Consider the following 9,798-nt stretch of genomic DNA (forward strand, 5'->3'; position numbering starts at 1 on the left):
CTCCTTGTTCATTGTGAAAAACTTAAACATTAATCATATAGACATATATAGACATACATATATATACTCAATGAAAGGCATGATAGATATATTCAGTGAAAAGTATGATAGAAATAAAGAAAAGCAAAGATGTTTTCTAACTCATATTTCTTTCTGTCCCATATCATGGCTCTTGACATGAGACAGAAACTCCAGAAACTCTGGGTTTTTCTCTTACTAACAGGCTTGGAATTGGAGAGGGACTGAGCCAGAGTCCAACTTCAAAACCAGCTCTACATATTTATAAAGAAATGTTTAATAAGACATATATATATATAAATTAATACTTACAAAATGTGTCCATCCATCAGTAATTAAATATTTAGGGTCCCTTAATTTCTTTTAAGATGAGTATTTTCCTGTGGAGATAAGAAAAGAACCCTGCCCCCAACATATCTGTATTCCTTACCATCAGTATGCTCGCGGTCCTTGTGAATAATTTTGACGGTATCCACAATTTTTTCTCACATGTGGAGATAAGAGCAAAACCCCTTCCCCAACGCAGCACATCTCCTGGCTTCCATTGTGACGTCAGCACATCTTTGAAATAAACTGGTTGATTTAGTTTAGTAGACTTTTTCATTATCCAATGTCTTTCTGTAGCCGTTGGTCCCTTCTCATTAGCGTTGAGAAAATTCAAGGTTAACAAAGCATTATGTAACCTATTTCTGGGGGTGTTTTCCACCCCTTTCTGTTTGTTCAACATATCCTTTATAGTTTGATTTGATCTTTCTATGACTACTTGACCTGTAGGATTGTATGGTATACCTGTGACATGTTTGATATTGTAATAATCAAAAAACCGTTTCATTTTCCTAGAGACATAAGCAGGACCATTATCCGTCTTGATTTGTGTAGATATACCCATGATAGCCATGACTTTTAATAAATGAGTGATTACTGAATCAGCTTTTTCTGAACTTAAAGCGGTTGCCCACTGAAAGCCTGAATAAGTGTCAATGGTGTGATGAACATATTTTAATTTGTCAAATTCTGTAAAGTGGAACACATCCATCTGCCAGATTTTATTCCTTTGGGTGCCCTTTTGGATTAGCCCCTGCAGGCAGTGGCGTTTGGTTATAGAAAGAGCAAGTAGGGCATTTCTTTACAATCTCCTTAGCTTGTTGCCATGTGATAGAAAACTCTTTCTTCAAACCTTTGTTATTAACATGATGTTTTTTTATGAAGTTTAGAGGCTTGTAGCACACTACCAATCAATAATTGATCAATTTCTGCATTACCTTGTGCTAGAGGACCTGGCAGACCCGTATGGGATCGGATGTGTGTTATGTACATAGGGCAGAGCCTGTTCCTGATCAAATCTTGAACCTGGATAAACAATGAGGTTAGTTCTGTATCATCAGGTATAAATTCAGCAGTTTCAATATGTAAAATAACTCTTTCTGCGTATTGCGAATCAGTAACTATATTAATAGGTTCTCTAAAATCCCTTAGCACCATAAGAATGGCATATAATTCTGCCTTCTGGACAGAATCATAAGGACTTTGTTCCACCTTACCCAAGTCTTCCGATTTGTAACCTGCCTTCCCTGTTTTATTGGCATCAGTATAGAATGTACGGGCTCCAGTTATTGGAGCATCACGGACGATTCGAGGAAGGATCCATGAAGTTCTCTTTATGAAGTTAAGCCTCTTGCTTTTTGGATAATTGTTATTAATATCTCCCAAAAAACTAGCACAAGCTCTTTGCCATGGTTCATTATCTTCCCATAATTTCTTTAGTTCATCAGCAGTGAAAGGCACTATAATTTCTGCTGGGTCTATGCCTGCTAATTGACGAAGTCTCAGCTTTCCTTTTATAATTAACTCGGCGACTTTTTCCACATAAGTTTTCAGTTTTTTACTTGGTTTATGTGGTAAAAAGATCCATTCCAAGATAATGTCATTCATCTCTCTGCATTAAAATTCCTGTAGGAGAAATTTTTGATGGTAGTATGACGAGAATACAATCGAGCTCTGGATTCACCCTGTCCACATGTGCCTGTTGTAATTTTTCCTCAATCATTGTCAGTTCCTTTTCTGCTTCAGCTGTTAATTCTCTGGGACTGTTTAAATCTTTATCACCATCCAAGGTTTTGTTCAAATGAATTATTAGATCAGGTGTTATCCCAATAGCTGGTCATAGACTGGAAATGTCTCCTAACAGTCTTTGAAAGTCATTAAGGGTCCATAGGCGATCTCTCCTAATTTGTGCCTTTTGTGTCTTAATTTTTTGTAAACCTATTTTATAACCTAAATAATTAACAGAATCTCCCTTCTGTATCTTCTCAGGAGCAATTTGCAATCCCCATTTAGGTAAAAGTATCTTTATTTTTTTCAAATAGTCTGTTCAAGGTATCCATGTTTGAATCGGATAACAAAATGTCGTCCATGTAGTTATATATTATCGATTTGGGAAATTTCTTGCGGATAATTTGTAATGGTTGATTCACAAAATATTGGCACAAGGAGGGACTATTTAACATACCCTGGGGGAGGACGGCCCAGTGGTACCTCCTCGAAGGTTGAGAATTGTTATAAGTAGGCACTGTGAAGGCAAATTTTTCTCTATCTTTTTTTTGTAAAGGCATAGTGAAAAAACAATCCTTTAAATCAATAACTATGAGAGGCCATCCTTTTGGTAATAAAGAGGGCAAAGGAATTCCAGATTGTAGAGGGCCCATAGGTTGAAAAACCTTGTTATGGCCCTGAGATCTTTCACCATTCTCCATTTACCTGATTTTTTCTTTTTTTTTTATTATTTTTTAAATCAAATGTCTTCTTTTTTTATATTTTTATTTATTTATTATGTATACAATATTATGGATATTATGGGCCTGGGGCCTGAGTCACGAACTAAGAAAATGACACCCAGTAGCATGCTGTGTTAGCTAGCAGGCTATGCGCTTGAGTCGGGGGCAAAATAGCCCCACGTTGGGCACCAAAATGTAACGGCGTAAGCAAATGCAGACAGATTGTCAAAATATAGACAGCTTTAATGGAGGAATACACTTACAGAACCACCATTCCCGTGGAGACCAGGAAAGCAGAAGCGAGGGCTGGGAGCATGCTCGCCAAATTTATAGGCAAACTTTAGCCTGAGGCGAACACGCCCCCTAAGGGGTGGGACTTATCCCTACAAGGAAGGACAATGACAGAAGGAAGAACAGATGTTTCCAGTCCCAGATAGCTGGCTTCTGAAGTTCTTGAGCACCTGAAACTGCACAAATCCCTAAATTACCTTTTGTACTCGAGGCAGTTTGATTATATCTAATTATAATCTAATCATCTAATAATAATCACAAAGGTTTCAAGGTGAAAGTAGGAAATGAAACAGAAATGCCTATAAGAACAAGGGGTGGCAGGCACTAAGTTTGGGCAAAAGGTCAAATTGCTAGTTAGCCACTAAAAGGGAATAAAGAAGCTACAGAAATAAGAGCCAGTGGTGGTGGCACACGCCTTTAATCCCAGCACTCCAGAGGCAGAAGCAGGTGGTTCTCTGAGTTTGAGAGTTCGAGGCCAGTCTGGTCAACAGAGTAACTTCCAGGACAACCAGGCTACACAGAGAAACCCTGTCTTGAAACACCCTTCCTCCCCATCAAAAAGAAAGAAAAGAAAAGAAAAAAGAAAGTTAGCTCCCTTTAGCAAAAAAAAAAAAAAAAAGAAAGAAAGAAAGAAAGTTCCTTAAGTGTCTGAAGGATAAAACAGAGCGGCAGAGTATAGAGAACAGCAGTGAATGGCAATGGCGAGCAGCAAAGCCGGGCCCAGCAGAGACCTTGGGAGGTGTGGGCCAAGGTGGAGCTCAGTCCACTGTTCGATCCCCAGGATCACATAAAATAGGTAAAGTGGTGGAAGCAGGAGGATCAGGAGTTCTAGAATCCTCGGCTACACACTGAGTTCAAGTCTATGAGACTGTGGACAGACGGAGGAGGAAGTAACCGCAGTAGCATGTTTAACAATGGGGCTGCCAAAGCCAACCTACTACTGAGCAAGACCCTCTATAAAAAAGAAAAGAGAAGGGAATGGCAAGATGGCTCTGGGGTAAAAGCAATGGGAACCAAGCCTGAGAATTTGAGTTCAATCCCCAGAACTCACATTGTAGAAGGAGAGAACCAACTTTGGCCAATTGGCCTCTGACATGCATATACACACAGTGGCATGCACTTACGAGCTTTGGAATGTACCTTTGAACAAATATGCGTATAATTTTAAAAGATCAAGAAAGGATAGGGCTGGCGGTTTAGCGCAATTGTAGAGCATTTGCCTAACCTGGGTAAGACCCTGGGTTTGATCCCCAGCACTGATGGGGAAAGGACAGGAAAATTAACTAATTCATTTATTTACACAGGTCTAAGATAGCAAGTGCCTCCAGTGTGTCCGTGGAGCTGGAGGAAATGCCCTGAGGAATAACCTCAGACAGGGTTAAAACAAAGAAGTCTGGGGACAAGGGTGTGTCCAGTGTTGTTAGGAAAGATGGTTTTTTCTTTCCCCCTTTTTGAGGCAGGGTCTCATTGTACTCTGACCTTCTTACCTCCACTTCCCCAAGTGCTGGGATAAGAGGTGTGGGACATACATCTGCCAAGAAAAATGTCTTATTCTTGTCCATTGTTGAAAGTACCACAGAAGAAATTGCCTATAATGCCCATTTCACATACTCATGCCAAGCTTGGCAATGTCTAAATCCTACAAAATCGGAAGTCTCCTTTGCTCTATCAGCCGCTCTTTTTTGTTTGTTTGTTTGTTTTTTGAATCAAATCTTTGATCATTTTTTATGTCTCTGAGAGTTTCGCCTGAAGGTATGCATGTGTAATACATCATGCTTGGTTCCTTTGGAGGCCAGAAAGAGAGGACCAGATCACCTGGAACTGGAGTTACAGACCACTGTAAGCTGCCATGTGGGTGTTGGGCACTCAGTCCTCTGGAAGAAATGCCAGTGCTCTTAATGGCTGAACCATCTCTCTGACACAGGGTATGGAGATACAATCCTGGTTGACCTGGAACTCACTGTATGTCCCAGGCAGGTTTTGAACCTGTGACCACCCTCTTGCCTCTGCTTCTCATGTATGCAATATCACACACACATAAACATTGCTTTTTTGAGACAGGGCAATGCAGCTCAGGCTACCCTGGAATTTGCAGCTATTCTCAGACTTCTGAGGGCTGGGTTTATAGGATAAGGTCCTCATGTGCAGCCTCTAATACATGTGTATGCACCACATATATACATACATGCATATTTCTTTTGTGTGTGTTTGTGTATGTGCCTGTGTGTGGCAGCCAGAGGTCTACCTCACTTATCTTCCTCAGTTACTCTCCACCTGTCTAATTTTATGTATGGGCACTTTGCCTGCATGCATACCTGGTGACCTTGGAGGCCAGGTGAGGGCATCTGGAATCAGAATTATAGACAGTTGTGAGCTGTCATGTGAGTGCTGGTAATTTAACCTGTGTTCTCTGGAAGAGCAATCAGTGCTCTTAACTGATGTGGGATTCAACCTATGGAAGGGCAGAATAAACCAGGCAAGAAATCCGAACAGAGATGTACAGAGAAAGTAGTCAGGGACACGCCATGTAGCTGCCAAAGGGGAAGGACCCAGAACCTTTCTGATAAACCACAGCCTCGTGGCAATACACAGATTAACAGAAAGGGAATCCCACACTGTTGAGCCATGTTTCCAGTTCACTCAACTTTATTTTTCAATATCCTTTTTTTGGGGGGAAGGGGTGGGAGCAGAGTCTTTCTATGTAGCCCTGGCTGTCCTGGAACTCACCATGTAGAGCAGCTTGGCCACAAAGTCACAGGGATGTACCTGTATCTGCTTCCTGAGTGCTGGGATTAAGGTTCACTGGCCGCCACAGCTAGCCTCATTTTATTTCTCTGAGACAGAGACCCTCATAAAATTTGGAGCTTATCAATTCTGCTAGACTGTCTGGCCAGTGGACTTTATCCACTGAGCCATATCCCCAGGCCCTCAGATATCTTTTACAATGATCCTAAGAAGTAGGTAGTAAACCGGGCGGTGGTGGCACAGGCCTTTAATCCCAGCACTCAGGAGGCAGAGGCAGGCGGATCTCTGTGAGTTCGAGACCAGCCTGGTCTACAATAGCTAGTTCCAGGACAGGCTCCAAAACCACAGAGAAACCCTGTCTGGAAAAACCCCAAAAAACGAAAAACAAACAAACAAACAAAAAAAAAAACAAAAGGAGAAGTAGGTAGTATTAGCAGCACTATACTTGAGGAATCCCATGTTTGGGAAATGTAGTCAGGATTCTACAACTGTCACATAACAATGCCAGAATTAAACCTGGGTCTTCAGACTGCACAGCTGTGTTCTACTTACTGAGAAACTCTATAAAAAGAACATATCAAAGCCTGGCGTGGTAGTACATGCCTACTATCTCAGCAGCTGGGAGCCTGTGGCAGGTCTATTGCAAATTGGAGGCCAGGATGGGCTATAATAGCAAGAATCTAAAAAAAAAAAATGCTGGCAGTGGCAGTGCACATCTTTAACCCCAGCACTCCGGAGTGGATCTCTGTGAGTTCAAGGCCAGCCTGGTCTACAGAGTCTTGTCCAGAACAGCCAGGAGTACACACGAGAAACCCTGTGTGTACAACAACAACAACAAAAGCTGGATGCAGCAGGCCATGCCTATAATCCCAGTATTGGGATGTGGGGTGCTTTGGCAAAAGAGTTGTCTCAAATTTGAGGCCACTTAGGCTACAAGATGAATTCCAGGACAACTATGGCTATGAAGTGAGAGCTATCTCCTCCTTCACCCAAAAAATCCCCACATGTCCTTTCCAAATAACTAAGTTACCGGGCCAAACAAACACAAAACCAGAGTCATTTCTGCAAATGTCGAGTAAACCGGGCAGTGTTGGTGCAGGCCTTTAATCCCAGCACTCGGGAGGCAGAGGCAGGCGGATCTCTGTGAGTTCAAGGCCAGCCTGGTCTACAAGAGCAAGTTCCAGGACTGGCTCCAAAGCTACACATAGAAACCTTGTCTTGAAAACAAACAAGCAAACAAAAATTAAAAAAACAATGAATGCTGGTAAATAAAGAGGGCTGGCTTTTGAGGAAGGGGATGGGGGCCCGTGACATACCTTTTTGAGGAAGGGGATGGGGGCCCATGACACACCTTTTTGAGGAAGGGGATGGGGCCCATGACACACCTTTTTGGTCAGTAGGATTACTAGTCTGCTGCTCCATCTCAACAGCAACAGGTGCAGTGCCTGGAAAAGAATCAGAAGACCACAGTCAAACAAGCCTTGTGTTTCCTAAGCTTGCCCCAGCCCCAGCAGATCCAAACTGGCTACAGCTACTCTAATGTTGGGAGGCAGAAATATGATAGTGTATATTGTCTCATAGTTAATACAGGTATCTGCTTTTTATTTTTTTTTAAAGATTTATTTATTAATTATGTATACAACATTTTCCCTACATATATGCTGCAGACCAGAAGAGGGCACCAGATCTCATTACAGATGGTTGTGAGCCACCAGTTGAACTCAGGACCTCTGGAAGAGCAGTCAGTGAGTGCCCTTAACCTCTGAGCCATCTCTCTAGCTCCAGGTATCTGCTTTTTAAAAGGTTTAGTTATGTGTATGTGTATATGTGCCTATGTTTGTAGATCCCCCTGGAGCTGGAGTTACAGGTGGCTGTGAGCAGCCAGACATCAGTCCTGGGAACTGAACTGAGGTTCTCTGCAAGAGCAGTATACCCTCTTAATCACCCCCGGATGTATGTAGTCCAGGCTAACAAGTCATCAAAATCGCTCTCCTCTTGACTCAGGCTCAGGAGTTCATTAGAGGAGTGTGCCACCACACAAGGCAAATGGTTGTTTTTGTTTTGTTTTGTTTTGTTTTTCGAGACAGGGTTTCTCTGTTGCTTTGGTGCCTGTCCCAGAACTAGCTCTTATAGACTAGGCTGGCCTCGAACTCCCAGAGATCTGCTTGCCTCTGCCTCCTGAGTGCTGCTGGGATTAAAGGCATGAGCGATCACCGTGCGGCCCAAATGATTGTTCTTAACTGGATCATTTTCTTTTATTTGTTTTTCGAGACAGGGTTTCTCTGTAGCTTTGGAGCCTGTCCCGGAACCAGCTCTTGTAGACAAGGTTGGCCTCGAACTCACAGAGATCCGCCTGCCTCTGCCTCCCGAGTGCTTGGGGTTATTTGTTTCATTGTCTTTTCACTGAAGAAGACAGACCATACCAAATCCATCACAAACATGTCATGGATCTTCGTGTCTTCTAAGTGTTTAACTTCTAGAGTCTTTTTTTTCCTACGTGGGATACTCTGGCAAGAAGGTAACCTCCAATTTGAGGCCAGCCTGGACTCTGTGGGGAGTTCCGGGGCAATTGTGGAGCTCACATGGTAATAGGGTAATTTAAAAACTCTAGCTCCCTCTCCTTTGTCTGAAGATTGGTGGTCGGGGTGAGCGGTGAATAATACACCCGAGATAAAATAGGTTATTGCAGGAAGGTGAGTAGTCCTCGTTCATTATGTCTTACTGCCGTAAATGTATTTTCCCAAGAGGTAAAAAAAACTTAGAATTTAGCAGGGAGGAGGTGGCGCACGCCTTTAATCCCAGCACTCGGGAGGCAGAGGCCAGCCTGGTCTACAAGAACTAGTTCCAGGACAGGCTCCAAAGCCACAGAGAAACCCTGTCTCGAAAAACCAAAACAACAACAACAACAAAAACCCCCAAAACCCCAAAAAACCCTTAGAACTGGGGTTGGAGAGATGGCTCAGCGGTTAAGAGCCCTGGCTGTTTTAGAGGTCCTGAGTTCAACTTCCAGCAACTGAGATGTGGTGCCCTCTTATGTCATGCAGGCATACATGCATGTAGAACCATGTAGGTAAATAAATAAATCTCTTTTCTTAAAAAAAAAAAAATAGGAAAACAGTTAAGAGCACTAGCTGATGCTGCAGAGAACGCGGGATCAGTTCCCAACGTCTACATGGCGGATCACAACTATTCTAAACTCTAGTTCCAAGGGATCGGACTTCCTCTTCTTACCTCCTCGTGCACCAGGCATGCCATGTGGCTCACAAAATTTAAAAAAAAAAAAAAAGTGAGTACATCTAAAAAACAGGATTTTGGTTTGTTTAAAGAAAAAATAGAGTCTAGAAAAGGTAAACCACAACTCCCAGCATGCTCGGGGGCAGAAAAGGGCCGTACCCGCCCCACCCTGTGAGCAAACAACTTCCACTGCCTCCTCAACCCTTCCGGCCACGGCCGCTATCCCCGCACCACTATTCCTCCCGGTTGCAAAAGCTGCAATAAAAAGTGAAAAACTGTCGTGCCTTTTTTTTTTTTTTAATTTTAAGGCTTAAGGGCCTTCCTTTATTTATTTATTTACTTATTAGGTATACAATATTCTGTCTGCATGTATGCAGGCCAGAAGAGGGCACCAGATGTCATTACAGATGGTTGTGAGCCACCATGTGGTAGCTGGGAATTGAACTCAGGACCTTTGGAAGAGCAGGCAATGCTCTTAACCGCTGAGCCATCTCTCCAGCCCTGACGTGCCTTTCTTGACTTTCACGGTCGGACGAGAACTGATGGACAAAACAAGAGTTTCAAGACCTCACCTGCAGCATTAATTCAAAGCCTCAACCCCAGCACCCGCCCTTGTAGTTGTACGCAAGCGCTGTAGCGAGCCAGCCAACCGGCCGAGCCTCGGCGCTTGCGCAGACATTCCGTCTGCACGCGGCCGGGAGCGGCCACGCTAGTGCGCAGGCGCTTGCGTCTCCCA

General features: G+C 43.1%; 1 long non-coding RNA gene across 1 annotated transcript; it reads right to left on the reverse strand.

Annotated features, from left to right (window-relative positions):
- Positions 1-2,900: 2,900 nt before the first annotated feature.
- Positions 2,901-9,706, reverse strand: LOC126486534 (uncharacterized). The gene is made up of 3 exons (XR_007588144.1): positions 9,635-9,706; positions 7,214-7,273; positions 2,901-3,259 (listed from the first exon to the last, which is right to left on the reverse strand). It is a non-coding gene; the product is annotated as an uncharacterized lncRNA (long non-coding RNA).
- Between the last annotated feature and the right edge of the window lie 92 nt (positions 9,707-9,798).

Source organism: Alexandromys fortis, unplaced genomic scaffold (genome assembly GCF_014885135.2).
Source record: "Alexandromys fortis isolate MF-2015 unplaced genomic scaffold, M_Fortis_MF-2015_v1.1 scaffold_152, whole genome shotgun sequence".
Taxonomy (NCBI): domain Eukaryota; kingdom Metazoa; phylum Chordata; class Mammalia; order Rodentia; family Cricetidae; genus Alexandromys; species Alexandromys fortis.